The sequence below is a fragment of the Mus caroli genome, chromosome 8 (genome assembly GCF_900094665.2).
Source record: "Mus caroli chromosome 8, CAROLI_EIJ_v1.1, whole genome shotgun sequence".
Taxonomy (NCBI): Eukaryota; Metazoa; Chordata; class Mammalia; order Rodentia; family Muridae; genus Mus; species Mus caroli.
Window position 1 is genome coordinate 71,517,907 of NC_034577.1, and position 14,742 is coordinate 71,532,648.

Below are 14,742 nucleotides of genomic sequence, written 5' to 3' on the forward strand. Positions count from 1 at the left end.
TTTACTGGGTTACGAGGTTGCTTGTAGTGCATAGGAGACAAATAAAAACGGTTCACAATCAACAGTTACTTCTAATCCAGCTCACCCAAAAACCTAAAACCTAGTGCGCACTGCCAGCTCCCACTGTCTTGGCAATATGTTTAGAAAGCAGTTAAATTGCTTGTGTAATGTATAAACCTTTGTTTCACCCGGAGGCATCGACATCAGTTGTCACAACGATGGTGGTCTGTACATCATAGCTAGGTAACAGAGGCTTTGGCCCATCTATGCAGAGAGGAGGTAGTTTTTACATGCATCCTAAACTCTGTAGAGAGTAGAAGCATGAAGAGCTGGGAGAAGATTAGAAGGCCAGGACCAGAATAGGAATGGGGAAGCACTAGGAAGAAAAGGCGATGCTAGGAAAGAAAGAAAAATCTCAAACAACTCTTTTGTTATTATATGAACGTCAAAAACTGTATATGTTAGACATGCCAGATGCTAAAGCAATTAAAATATCATCATGTTCTGAAATAGAAAGGTACTTTATCTTCGTTTTCTGCTAATTCAGCTTGTGGAAATTCAATATGGTCCAAGCATTTGCTTTGTCCCACAAGTACTCTAGGAATGTCTATCTTGGAATCAAAGCAACTGAAATTATCTAGATCAGAAACTTAAATTCCATGTTCTAGGAAATGAGTGAACATTTTTCTTTGCCGTCTGGTAAGTCACCCACAGTGGTGACATCCTTTGTCAGACACCGAATTCTACAACCTTTCATCCTTTACTTATGCCTGTAACTTCATATCTGCTTTGGCAAAATACAGAAATTAACTTCTGATGTGTTAAATGGGGAAAACCCTACAAAGCCAAAACTTCATAGCTGACCCTGGTCAGTAATGGTCGACTGTCATATTGGGTCCCACTACACAGCACTTGTCAGCAGCACTGAACAGCACTGGGTGCAACTTCTGTGCTACATCAGTCTGAGAACGTAAAGTTTTAGGAATAAACATTCATTTCAATAAACCTTGTTTGCTTGGTTTCATGGCTCTGAGATAAATTTGTTTGGTTACATAGCATCCAAAGTAGAAATATTCAGACTCTGAGAGGTGCATTAATTATACACTGTCTGGAAGTGCCCAAGACCTACTGAATCATTTATCCAAGCGTTAACCTTTTCACACATCGCCATATGCCTGATTTTAACTTTAATCATTAAAGTCAGATGCTAAAGTGTATGATTTATGAATGAGCCTCTGCTTTGTGTGGATTATTTTGTGATAATGTTTTTAATACAGACTTGATGCTGGTGTTTTACTGTTCTCATCACTGGAGATAAATATCATTTGGCTGTCTTAGGGCACATCAGAAGCTGAGATGTATAACCAAGATTTGAATGTACAGTGTCTGCACATTTCAACCACATTCACAGATTGCATGAGGAGGCCCACAGGTAGAATTCTGACCATGATGAATTCTCCTCCTCAGTACACTTCTCTCTAACTGTGGGACAAGCTAAGTGCTGCGGGTGTGCTTCACTGATGGCTGTGGTCACTGTAGAAAGCCGTAAGCTGAAGCTGAAAGCACTTCTCTGTAGTCCCTAGTCAAATAGTCAGAAATGTAGCCCGAGGAGGAGCACACCATGGCTCATAACTGTGCGAGTTGCTTTCATGGATTAGAGAAATAGAATTTACATGTCATTGGTGGCCAGATGGAACTGAGCTGCAGACACAACTACAAGCCGGAGTGGGCATTTGTTCATGTTAGAAACACATGGCTCACACCTATGAATCCAGGAGCATCACAGACATTTACTAAAGTGCCAAATTCAGAAAACAAATGAGTTTTGAATTGAAATAGATAATGCAATCTTAAAAAGTCGAGAATTTCAAGTTTTTTCAAGTTACATGATTGACATTTGATTAATTTAGGATGTAGGATCTGCTCTTTTCAAATCACCTTCTGGGTGTAAGGCTGGGTTCTGATTGGTTTGAAAACTTGACTATTTAAATCATTTCCAACAAAAAACTTTTCCTGACTAAACTGGTGAGAAAAATTTCATGTGTTATATAAATATCATGGCTGCCTCTAATAACCAGCTAAGGCTCGGAGATTAGGAAGGTCTGTTAACTCTCCTACGGAACCAAGAGACTGAAAAGTATTTTCAGTGAAAAATATCAGTGACAGGTGATTCACCTGAATTAGCTTTCACAGTGATGTGGTCTACTTAATTAAAATACATCATGAGCAAATGAAAACCTGCCTTTTATGTCTAGCTCAGTTTTTAAGGTCTACGTGAAGAAACATGCTGATTGGCATGGAAGGGTGACTTCATGCCTGGGTCAGGAGCCTTATTACAATACTTATCAGATACTTAAGGCCTCGGGTCCCCTAATGTTACTCCTGCCTTACACATGAACTGGACACTGTCCCAGCATTAGGGATGGCTGAAGACAGCCTCCTTAAGGCCTCTGTTCTTTCTTCCTCTGACCCTACGTCCATTTTCACACAAGCTCTGGCCATCTGTTTTCATAGCCTCATTCTGTTTTCCCCAAGTTGCAAAACTGCCTTTGTCTCCCCCACTGTTGCAAACCCTGCTAAGCTGGTTTTAGAGGCTCAGCAGAAAGAATCAACCAGCCCTTATGACAACTTCACAGGCCTCCCTCCTAACTCCTTCCATCCTTCTTTTCATGATGGCTCGGATCCCATGGGACTGGAAATCATGAGCTCCATACAGAAGTGCCTTGAATTGGAAACAGATCCCAGGAGCACCAGAGCAGGGATGGCTCACAGTGAGCTGAGTTGACCTGGCTAATAGGATATAAACACACTCACTGAATAAACACACTCAGAGAGAGGTGCCATTCAGAAAAAGTATGACATCCGAGACAAATCTTTACAAATCTGTTAGCCAATTTCCAAGATATTTATCATTACCTATGTGAATGGCAGTGATTTTTTTTCCCCCAGATTCTCACATTTGGGCTTCATGATTAGCTACTGAATACTTCATGTGCAAGTTGGGCTTCAAATGACTATGCACACAGAATCATGAGACTCAGACTAGAAGCTAACAGGGGAGGCACTTCTGATATTGCAGAACAGTTATCATCTGCAAAGCTCATGCTTGAAAGGTTTCCAATCAAGCTAAAAAATAAAGGAAGAGGGGAAAGAAAGGCTTGCAAAACCCCCTGGTGTTACTTTAAGTAAGATCACGGTTGTGTGTTAGGGTTAAAGGCTGGCATCTCAAGCTAGCTGCCTGCTTCTCATCCCTTCCTCATCCCTCCCAATACCACAGAAGTCTGGACAGCTCCACACCAACCACAACAGGATTCTCAAAAGAGGATTGTTGAATGATCTAAAAACAGTGTTCTTAAACCATTTGGAATCTTGAGATGGACCTATGTTTCAGAGGAACAGTCAGAAAAGCTTCTCCAGGAATTTTTAATAGCAAGCCAACTAACTGCCATTCAGCTCTTGGGAGCAGCCTCACAGGGTACACACCACAGAATATGAGATTAACACCTTCTAACTAAGTCCTGAAGGCTTTAATGGACCGGATCTCCCCTTGCAATGCTGGGATAAACTCTATCCTATTGAGCAATCGAATTCTGGCCAATTGTTAAAGAATATTCTTCTTTGTATAACAAGAAATGTCCATTTGAGAAAGAGAAGTAACTATAAGATAATTATAACAGAAAATACATTTTTTTTTTCTCTTTAGGGGAAAATTTGAGGTATTTGTCTTTCACTCTGATACTTTTAAAAGAAAACGTTCTATATATATATTTTAAATTTTTGTATTTATCTTTATGTGTATGAGTGTATTGTCTGCATGTCTGTCTGTCTGTCTGTCTGTAGGTATATCATGTGCATTCCTAGTGCCCCTCAGATGTCAGAAGAAGGTATTAAAGCCCAAGGAACCAAGTTAGGGTTGTCCATGAGCTATGGGTGCTGGGGACAAAGCTCAGGTCTTGCGCAAGAGCAGTAAGTGCTCCTATCTGCTGAGTCACTTCACTGACCCTCTCTCTCTCTACTTTCAATATGGGTTAAACTTAATTTATTCCGAGTGTTTATTTCTCTTTCATTTGTTCCATCTCCTCTGTGTAATGCTGACTTGAGTAGTTTACAAAGGGGCAGCATGGACCGGAAGCAGGAAGCACCACTACTCATGTTTACAGTTTTCCTTATGTTCTTGTCCACGCCTAACTGACTTCATGTGCAGACTTCCTTGTGCAGCAATCCTTGTGTCTAACGTACTCTCAGCGTCTAGGGATTAACTTGAAGCAGGCGGTTGTACCTACTGCATGGGTATTTTAATCTAGTTTTTCAAAAAGGCTACTACAGACAGGTTGCATATGCCTGCATCCCCAGCACTTGCGAGGTGGAGGCAGAAGTATCAGGAATTCAAGGCCAGCTGTCTGTTACATAATGAGTTTGAGACCAGCTTGGGCTTTTTGCTTCCAAACAAAACAAAAACCAGAAAAGGGGATCCCGAGCATATATTCCTTACCTTTATTAGGAAGACTTCACCACCTATTACATGACCCCATGGCACTCAGCAATGAAGAAGCATATATAGTCCTATAATCAAATTATTGCTGCCTTGACAATGAAAAATTAACATTAATTGAGCAGATGTTTCTTGAGTACCTACGAGGTATCAGGTTCTGCTTGGCAGGGAGGATAAGAAGGCTAGGTGCTCCAGAAGCAGACACCATTGTGATTTTTAGGGGTTTTCTTCCCACCACACTCCTCTAAGATGCTGCTATTTTTGAGTAGTTCAGCAATACCATGTCATTAGAAATGGGCATTTCCAAACAACAGGAGTTGCAAAGAGCAGAGAAATATTTGGGCTATCATTTCACCAAAGGTTTATTCTTGTGAATATCTGAGGTTTTTTCAGGTACACAGATTTAGTAACTTCAAGACTTAGTAACGAAAAGGAAAAACTTGGCTTCCTAGAAGTTAAATTACTCAAAGAATTAGGCAAGTTTCTACAGACAGTAAGACCATTCTCTTACATGACACCAGGGCACAGGTAGGAGGGACAGCCTCGGGTAAAACAGTTGTTCACTTAATTCCAAAGGAATCTCTGAGACTTAGGAGCAGAATAGGATAGTGGCATCTTTAATCGTTTCTAAGTCACATGTCTGTCATGTCACATGTCTGTCCTGTCAGGCTAACTTTCTCATTTCCTCGATCAGCCATCACCTCTCGTCTGAGTTTTTCTGGCACACAGAATGAGAGGGAGAAGGCTAGCCGACTTGGCAACTAATATGGCTGTTTCATGTACAAACCTTTGCTCTCTGTGACTCTAGAATATTCTGTTATCCAGAAATGAGAAAATATGTAGGTTTTTAAAATTGTCATTCCAAACACAATACCAGATTATATCTTTACAAAGATCATGGCTGGAAGCGACACATTTATGATCTTGGTCTGTACATTAGGATTCCACATGGGCCTCGAGGGTTAGAATAAATGTCAGCAAAGCTGTCTTTCTTTCTGGAATCTCCAGGGGATAAGTTTTTTTTCCCCCCGTTTCCAATTTTAGCAGCCTCTTACATTCTTTAGTCCATGTGTTCTTCCTTCCATCTTCAAAGACAGCAATAGCAGGCTGAATCCTCGACGCACACCAATCCAGTCCTCCCAACCCTGCTTTCTGCTTTCAGATATTTGTGAGTACTGTGAACCTGCCCAGATAATCCGGGATAGACTCCCTATCTGTGTATAGGCTAGCACTCTTAATTCCTTTGTACTTTCGTGAGGACATATTTTGGTCAGGGACAAACCACAAGAATCATTTACTCTGCCTTTAAAGATGGGATCCTAAGCATTTAAAACTTGAGTCTTTTTGGCCATTTGGCCATAGCCCCTGGTGCTGGAGCTTATCTGCACAGTCACCAGAAGGCACAGAAGGAACGCCCGGCACGGCACACCTGTTAATTTAGCTGCCAGCCTAGAAATTGATAGGATAAAGTGCAGAAAGGGTGGGGTACCTTTGGTGGCTGTGCCAAGGTGTGCTGCTGAAAAATTATGCCATGCAACAGGTCTAGTGTAAAGGGTTTATGGAAGAGCAGAAAACCATCAGAGTGGGAACATGAGATAGAGACACATAGAGAGAGATAGAGATATATAGAGAAAGATAGGGAGAGAGAAAGGGAGGGAGGGAGGGAGGGGGAGTGTGATGGGGTTGGGGACCCTTTTATGGGCAGCACACCTGGTGCACCTGGCTGCAGGTGGTGGCATAGCCGCTTGCTTGCTGCTAGGTCCCTGGGAACGGGCCAGTGAGGACTCCTGATTGCTAATAGGAACAATCCTAATGATCTTCAGAATGAGTGGCAGCACCCGTCAGAAGTGAGGGTGAAAGAGAAGACAGTTGTGTAAAATGTATTTACCAAATATGGGAAGCATGGTTGACGGGGACTCTTGGCATTTCAAGCTAAGACTTGGTGTTTTTATTTTAAACTGTGTTCTATATTATTTTTCTTTGCCTGCTGTTTTTAAATATACTGTAGGGTACTTTTTTTTTTCTTCACTTTCTGGAAAAGGTAAGAAACATTGCTTTTTAGCAGTTCTAAAAGTGTAATTTAATCTCTGAAGAAGAGCCAGGCCCCACGGGGATCCTGAGAGAACTTATGGGAAGGAATACATGCATAATAAAAGGTACGGTTTGTCTTTGACTCTAGTTCCTGGCCCAGAGTCCAGAAAACCCTTGGAATTTCCTGAGTGATAGGAATATCTTTTTATTAATAAAACACCCTTTCAACTACACCTGAGCTGATGCTATTGGGTTGAATATTGATGGGCCCTTACATAGGTCAGGAATGGAATTAGCAGCCTGAGAAGTCAACCCTGTGACCAGAAAATTGAAACCTTTAGCTCTTCCCTCCCCTCACTCTGAGAGGAGCTGCTGACTAAGTTCAATCACCAATGGCCAACAATTTCTGTCCATGTAATAAAATCTCCATTAAAAACTCTTGGGCTTTGGAGCTAGTTCAATGGGTAAAGTGTGAGGACCTGAGTTCAAACACACAGAGCCCATGTAATCCCTGCACTACTACTGCTGAGGAGAGAGACAGGAGACTCCCCATGTGCTTACAGGCCAGCACACAATAAGATGGTAGGCGACGGCAGGGACTCACACCTATGGTTGTCCTGTGTCTTCTGTATGCACAACTGCCCACACTCACATATCCCCTCAAACGCATACAATTTTTAAAAAACAAAGCCTCCTAAATGGTGGAGTCAAGTGAGGTTGGTGCTTCCATGGAGGGCTGGGACATCCACAGAGCCACTACTCGCTGGGATTTTCTGCTCCACAGCTACTTACTCTACAGTAATGTTTCTCTTACATTTCATACCAATAGGGATGAATGCATATTTAGATATTTAAATTTTATAATCATAATATTTTATGTACCCGTGTCTGTGATTTATTTTATATTAAATTTATACTTGTCAAGTGGAATTAAAGTATGTTTATATTTCCATGTCTTCTCTAGGTTTCATTTGATACAGTAGAGCCTCTTGAAAAATGGATTCACTGGATTCTAACCATGCTCAAACAGTGATATTCAGCTGTAGTACCTCAAAAGTGCCAGAAGAATTTGTTATATCGGGTAATGGCCTGAACACGAGGAGCTCTTTGGTTCAATGTATTTCACATGATAATAATTTTGAGATATTCTGAAGTTCAGTTTGCTAAAACATCTCCAAATGATGAAAGGCTTCAATACAATGAAACGGTTTGAAACATAGCTTATTTGTAATGATAAAGGAACGAAACAATACATTTACGAAAAAGTATCACCTCTTCCTAGAAACAGCACCCCACATTTTCCCGTAGGAAGATTTTAGAATTGTCAGTGCCATTTAGAGAAAGTAAAGCCTTCTTCTGTGCTTCTAGCTTAATAAAAATAAGTAAAAGTATAAGCCATTCATGGGATTAAAAAGTACGGCAAAGTGAGAATTGTTTTGAAAGAGAAAAAAGCATTACAGTTCACTAAATTATTCTGGTAGGACCTACTGGTTATGTACAGTTTGGGCCTTATTTTGTGAAGTAATTTTGGATGAGGTGTAGCTTGGGGTTTAAACGTACATTTCGTGCGCACAAAAGGCTCTGTGTGCAACACACACACACACACACACATGCATGCACGCACACGCACGCACACGCACACACACACAATTTTTAAGATAACTGTAAAAGGGTGAATGAAATATTGATTGATTAATTACATTGTTAAACACAACTGAATGTCAGTTATGTAAAACAGGAATTAGAACAATTCTCCCTGAGGCTGGAAACTTCTTGAAGGTGTGCCCTCACCACCCTGGGAAGACATGTCATAACAGTAGCCTGCGCTGTGCCTTACGGTGTTCCAGAGACTGCACTGAGGAATGTTTGAATGCTGGTTTCAGCTCTGCAGCAATTTCAGGGTTTAGTTCTGTGTCACTATTACTCTTGTTTTTTGGAGAAAGGATTAATGAATTTGTCCAGAAGGCATAATTAGAAATGACAGCGCAGGGCTCATCTGTGATGGGAGTGGTACACATGTCACAGTCTGGGACCAACTATTTCCTAAAACACAGGACTAGCTCTCCTCTTCCTCATTCACTGCTCTGGAGCTGAAATGTTTTTAGAATAGTCAGGCTTACCTTTCAGAAGTCCTATAGGAGAAAAGGGTAAACTCCGTATCTTAGTTATTTTACCTAATAGGTATTAGTTTAACTTAATTAACACAGTTATTTTTTAACCTACAAGTCATGTATATGCCTAGTTATCTTTTAAAGAATTTTTCCCTCTGGGAAAATAGTAATTTATTTCTTAAACACAGACTTTCAAAAGTTCAAAGAGAAGGAAGCTGAAATATCAGCTTTGTCGAGGTAGAAGAAACAAGCAAGGCATTTACATGGAGAAAAAATTGTCTACTTGGATATAATTAAACATGAAAAAATATTTATGTTGCTTCTTGATTTTATAAGACCATAGGCGCTTAAACATTGATGCAGACAGCAGAAGGCACAGGCAGGTTTACCTGAACTTCTGCTGTGTGTGCTAGCTCCTCCACAGCATCAAGTTACAAAAAACCCCTAAGTTTCATTGACACTGCCCCCCAAAACCCTGTCATTTTGTTGTTGTTGTTGTCTTTAACAGGAGAGTGTTGTACTGATAAAGGGACTATCAGAGACACAAACAGCTCCTCACATGCCAATTTCTGTAGTGTGATAAATAACCTTACCAAAGCCAAGTGAAAATTGTCTGTTTGATGCCATGGCTGTGGTGCTGTGGAGAGATGTAGGCAGTCAGCTCTTGAGAGCCAGTGTCAAGGCATCACTGTGGAACATTCCAGTGCTCACACTCACCTGCCCTTTACCATTTTGGCAGTCTTCCCATTATTCTCCTGTTTCAAGTCCAATTCATCCATTATTTCACCAACTTTTCTATGAACTAACTAGAAGTTTAAAATGTTCATATCAACACTACAGTCAACATGAGGAAAGAAATGTGTCTTCCTGTTGTTTTAGATGGAAACTTCACAAGAACTAGTTAGACTTCCTCCCTTCAATAGAGTAGGACACTTAAAGATTATTTTATGGTAAAATTTGTTTGGTCATTTAATGGGGTCTAGGACTTCATATATTTTTCATGTTCTCTTTGGGAACAAAGAGTACTTAAGAGTCTCAAGAAAGATAAAGAAGGCCAAACCATTGAGTCCAAAGCAATACTTGAACTGAGTACAGAAATGGCAGGCACAGAAAAAGAGGCTCCACAGCAATTCGGATCTTCCACAAGATGAGAAAATTTGCAGATGGGAATGCGATTTTGAAGTAAGGACTGTGAAACCCTCCATCTTAATCCTATGAGAAACATATGTGCTACCGGAAGGAGTCTTACCTTGCTCTCAGCTGGCAAAGGGCTGTCTGGACTTTACAAAATTGCAGGCAAGGAAAGACAGGATTTCTATCTCTATTCAGAAGTAGGCTCCCCATAGGCTTTTTTTATAAATCCATGCCGCTCTTCTCAGGAGATGTGGGTGGTGTGTGTTACCAGCACTTTATTAATGATTTGCTAGAGTATATACTAGGCCATGGTAGGAATTTAACTGAGTTTTTAAAACATAATGTCAGTTAAGAATAGTATATATTCTGAAGTTAAACATAAAGCAATCTATTTAGTAAACCAAGACAAGGTTTGGAGTAACAAATCAATCCCTAAATTGGTGCAATCTCTGGGAACATAGATAGCAAAGCACAGAGGATGACCTCCATGTTATAAATAAGTCCTCCATAGAGGGTGCTTCCAAGATTTGTGAATTTAAAAATGGGGCACAGAGCTAGACCAAGAATTCTCAGCAAAGGAATCGTGACTGGCTGAGAAGCATCTAAAGAAATGTTCAATGCACTTCGTCATCAGAGAAAAGCAAATCAAAACAACTCTGAGATTCCATCTTACACCCTTCAAAATGGATAAGATCAAAAATTCAGGGGACAGCAGATGCTGATGAGGTTGTGGAGCAAGGGGATCGATCCTCCACTGCTGATGGGAATGCAAACTTGTATAATCACTCTGGAAATCAATTTGGTGGTTTCTCAGAAAACTGGAAATATTTCTACCTCAAGACCTAGCTATATCACTCCTGGGCATATACCCAAAAGATGCTCCAGCATCGCACAAGGACACTTGCTCAATTATATTTATAGCAGCTTTAGTAGTAAGAGTCAGAAACTGGAAACAACCCAAATGTCCCTCAACTGAAAAGGATAAAGAAGATGTGGTTCATTTACACAATGGAATACTACTCAGCCATTAAAAACAAGGTCACCATGAATTTCACAGGCAAATGCATGGAACTAGAAAATATCATTCTGAGTGAGGTAACCCAGACCCAAAAGGACATGCATGGTATGCACTCACCTAATTATAAGTGTATATTAGCCACAAAGTACAGTTAACCATGCTATAATCAGCAGTCCCAAAGAAGCCAAATAATAAGGAGGACCCAAGGGATGGTTGAATCTTTCTCAGAAGAGGAAACAAAATAGATATCTGAGGTCAACGGGAAGGAGGGTACTGAGGGGAGAGGGGATGGCAAGGGGAGCAATTAGGGAGAGCAGGGGAGAGGGGAAAATAGAGGCAATGTGGGGCAAGCAATCTCTAGGAGGTCCCAGAGGGATGGGCAGAGGCCCCAGGAGGGATATAGGGGTGACTCTAGCTGAGACTCCTAAGAGTGGAGGATATGGATCTGGAAGTGGCTACTTGCTCTAGCCAGGCAGGACTCTAAGTGGAAAGATAAGGACAGTAACTCACCCACAAAACCTTGGACCCAAAATGTGTCCTGTCTACAAGATGCACAGAGATAAAGACAGAGCAGAGACTGTGGGAATGGGCAGTCAATGACTGCTCCAAATTGAGATCCATCCTAGACAAGAACTGATTTCTTTTTTTTTCTAAAGATTTATTTATTTTATTTTATTATATGTGAGTACACTGTAGCTGTCTTCAGACACTCCAGAAGAGAGCGTCAGATCTTGTTATGGATGGTTGTGAGCCACCATGTGGTTGCTGGGATTTGAACTCAGGACCTTCGGAAGAGCAGTCGGTGCTCTTAACCACTGAGCCAGCCCCAAGAACTAATTTCAGATGCTATTAATGATACTCAGTAATGCTTGTAGACAAGAGTCTAGCATAACTGTGAGGCTCCATCCAGCAGCCAATGGGAGGAGATACAGAGACCCACAGTCAAACATTAGATGGAGCTTGGAGAGTCTTACTGAAGAGTTGGCAGAAGGACTTAGGGGCTTGAAGAGGACAGGAACTCCATAAGAAGACCAATAGAGTTAACTAACCTGGACCTTGGGGGAGCATTGAGCCTGAATCACCAACCAAAGAGTGAACTAGAGCTGTTCCTAAGCCCCCTGCACATATGTAGCAGATGAGCAGCTTGGTCTTCATGCAGGTCTCCCATCAACTGGAGTAGGGATCATCCCCGAGCCTGCTGCCTGCATGCATGTGGATCCCATTCCCTGAAATGATCTGCCTTGTCTGGCCTCCCTGGGAGAGGACGCACCTATTCCTGCAGCAACTTGATGTGCAGGGCAGTTGGGGGTGAGGAGGTTAACACCCCAAGGCAGGATTCCACTTCGAAAATGAGAAAGTGAGGGTGGAATGAGGGAAGGATCTGTGTGGAGACCATTCTTGGAGGAGAAGTGGGTAGCTGATACTGGGATATAAAATGAATGAATGAATAAAGAAAGAGAGAGAGAAAGAAGGGAAGGAAGGAAGGAAGGAAGGAAGGAAGGGAGGGAGGGAGGGGGAGGGAGGGGGGAGGAAAGAAGGAAAGTCTTTCATAAAGGATGCTTCCACAGTTGAGGATGAAACAACATGCAGTGGAATACGGCTCTGAAAATTATTTTAGAGCCATGCTGACTAACATAACATATGCTTATTTAAACTCCAAACTTACTAACTTTAGATCCAAAGTTAATCTGGTAAGAGCCTATCAATTTACAAATACAGGACAAACCTTGTTTATAGATAATTCCTTTGAGACAAAGGGAAAAATTTAGAAAACATTTTAACTTCTTGAGACTTTCTTATAATTCTATATACTTGTTATCTATCATCTACGTATCTATCTGTCTATCCATTTATCTATCTATCTATCTATCTATCTATCTATCTATCTATCTATCTATCTATCTATCATTATTTATTTAAGGCAGACCTTCACCATACAACCCAGAGGGACTTGTACCTTGCTGTGTAGTCCCTAAGGTCCTTGCACTCATGACACTGGTGCCTGTTTTCCAAGGGCTGAGGGAGCAAACAAGCCCAGGTTCAAGTTTATTTTACTTCCTGGGTGAACTGTCAGTATATTGTCTTAATACTTGAAAATAGTTTTTTGTTGTTTTTTAAGTTTTGAAAGTCCATAATGAAGACAAACTTTTAATGAGTTCATAAGAATCAGGACTGTACTTTTATAAGGATAAACGTCATTTTCATAAATTATTTGCAATATTAGTTTTTTTTATAGTGAAAGCAAATGAAATAAGATGAGCCCTAAGGTTTCATTCTCCTCGGAATCTCCGTGGCACTTAGTCTGACTATTGGGTTTTAAACATTAGACGCAGGACTATAAAATATATTCCTTTCGTAGTTCCATGTGATTTATATCTCTGTAGTTGGAAAAATAATATTTTTTTCCTGCCAGAAAAGAAGAAATTTAGGGCTTTTTCAATAAAGGCAAGAAGAAAACCATAAACAATATAAAAGATAAATGCTTCACTCTAACAAAATGTATAAACTTGCTTTTAATGAATTTGACTTTCTGGTTTTATAAAGTTTGCTTTTTATGATGTGTGGCTAAGACAGTGATTATGTGGCTAAAACCATTATCTTCACATCGTTCCCTAGGAATCTATGGCTGGTGCATTTGACTTCCCCAGTCATGTCTCAGGGCCTTGTCTCAGTGTGTGTTTCCTCCTCTGACTCCACATAAGAGCTCCAACTGACTTCCATGAGCACAAAAATTGAGCAATTAAATAAGATTTTTGCTTTGAAAGGGAACCATGAAAGAAAGAAAGAAAAAAAAAAACCCAACCAACCAAGCAGCTTAGACCACCAAGGAACACTAATAAATTTAAGGAAATATGAGGTTCCCTTCATGTGACCTCTCTTGAGAAGTTATATAATAGATTGCTGGAACTTCAAGGTCACATAAAAATTATGGCACTTTAAAAATTATTTTCTGAGTTAGAATTTGAATGAATATGATTTATGTGTCAATTAAACTTGCAAGTTACCAAAGTAGCAAAATCTAGTTGTTTGGGTCTTTGATATCATCCTGAAGCACCACTTATAACATGATTAAAGTGCTGCACTCTAGCCACACCGACTGAAGGACAAAAGACAATGGTCATTCTCATCTAAAGTCACTTTTACCACAAAGAAGCAGTCATAATAATTAGACAAAACACTCGTTGTGCCTCATATATCTAAAGTGAGCAAATGTGGTTGGTATCTTATATCTTATGTACTTATATTGTCTTCTCCTCCTCCTCTTCCTCCTCCTCCTCTTCCTCCTCTTTCTCTCCCTCCTCCTCCTTTTCTTCTTTCTCCTCCTCCTCTTCCTCCTCTTCTTCCTTCTGCTCCTCTTCTTTCTCCTCCTCCTCCTCCTCCTCCTCCCACAATCTCTCTGTGTAGCCCAGGCTAAACTCAAACTTGGCCTCCTTCTATTTCAGGCATGCACACACCAACCCTAGCTTAGTATTTATGTATTTATACTAATTTTAGATGAAAGTAATGAGTATTTGTGAATAAATACATCTTTAGTAGAAGTGTGGGACTGGTACATAAAATTTGGATAAAGTCTAGACCGAAGACTATTAAATCAGAATAGGATTTATTAAGAAAGACTAAAGAGGGCTTGGATGTCATTATTATTGTTGTTGTTATTATTATTTTTAATTATTATTATTTCATGCATGTGCACATGCATCTGGTGGGGAGAGAGATGGAGGGAGACATAAGCGGGCATGTCATACTGTGCATGTGGAGGTCAGAGGACAAGTTTTCGGAACTGGCTCTCTCCTTTGCCATTGTTCCATGGGTTCTAGGGATTGAACTCGGGACACCAGACTTTGTTAGTGAGTCTTGAACTCATCAAGCCCCTGAATTTTTAAAGTTTTTTAAAGAAACAATGTGAGGCACAGAGCCTTTATCTGAGGAGAGGGGAGGAGAGGGGAGGAGAGGGG

The 14,742-nt window shown here is 40.6% G+C and overlaps 1 protein-coding gene across 2 annotated transcripts in view; it reads right to left on the reverse strand.

Moving 5' to 3' along the window:
* The window catches only part of Hhip (hedgehog interacting protein), a 90,413-nt gene that overhangs the window by 32,314 nt on the left and 43,357 nt on the right, over positions 1-14,742 (reverse strand). The window lies entirely within an intron of this gene.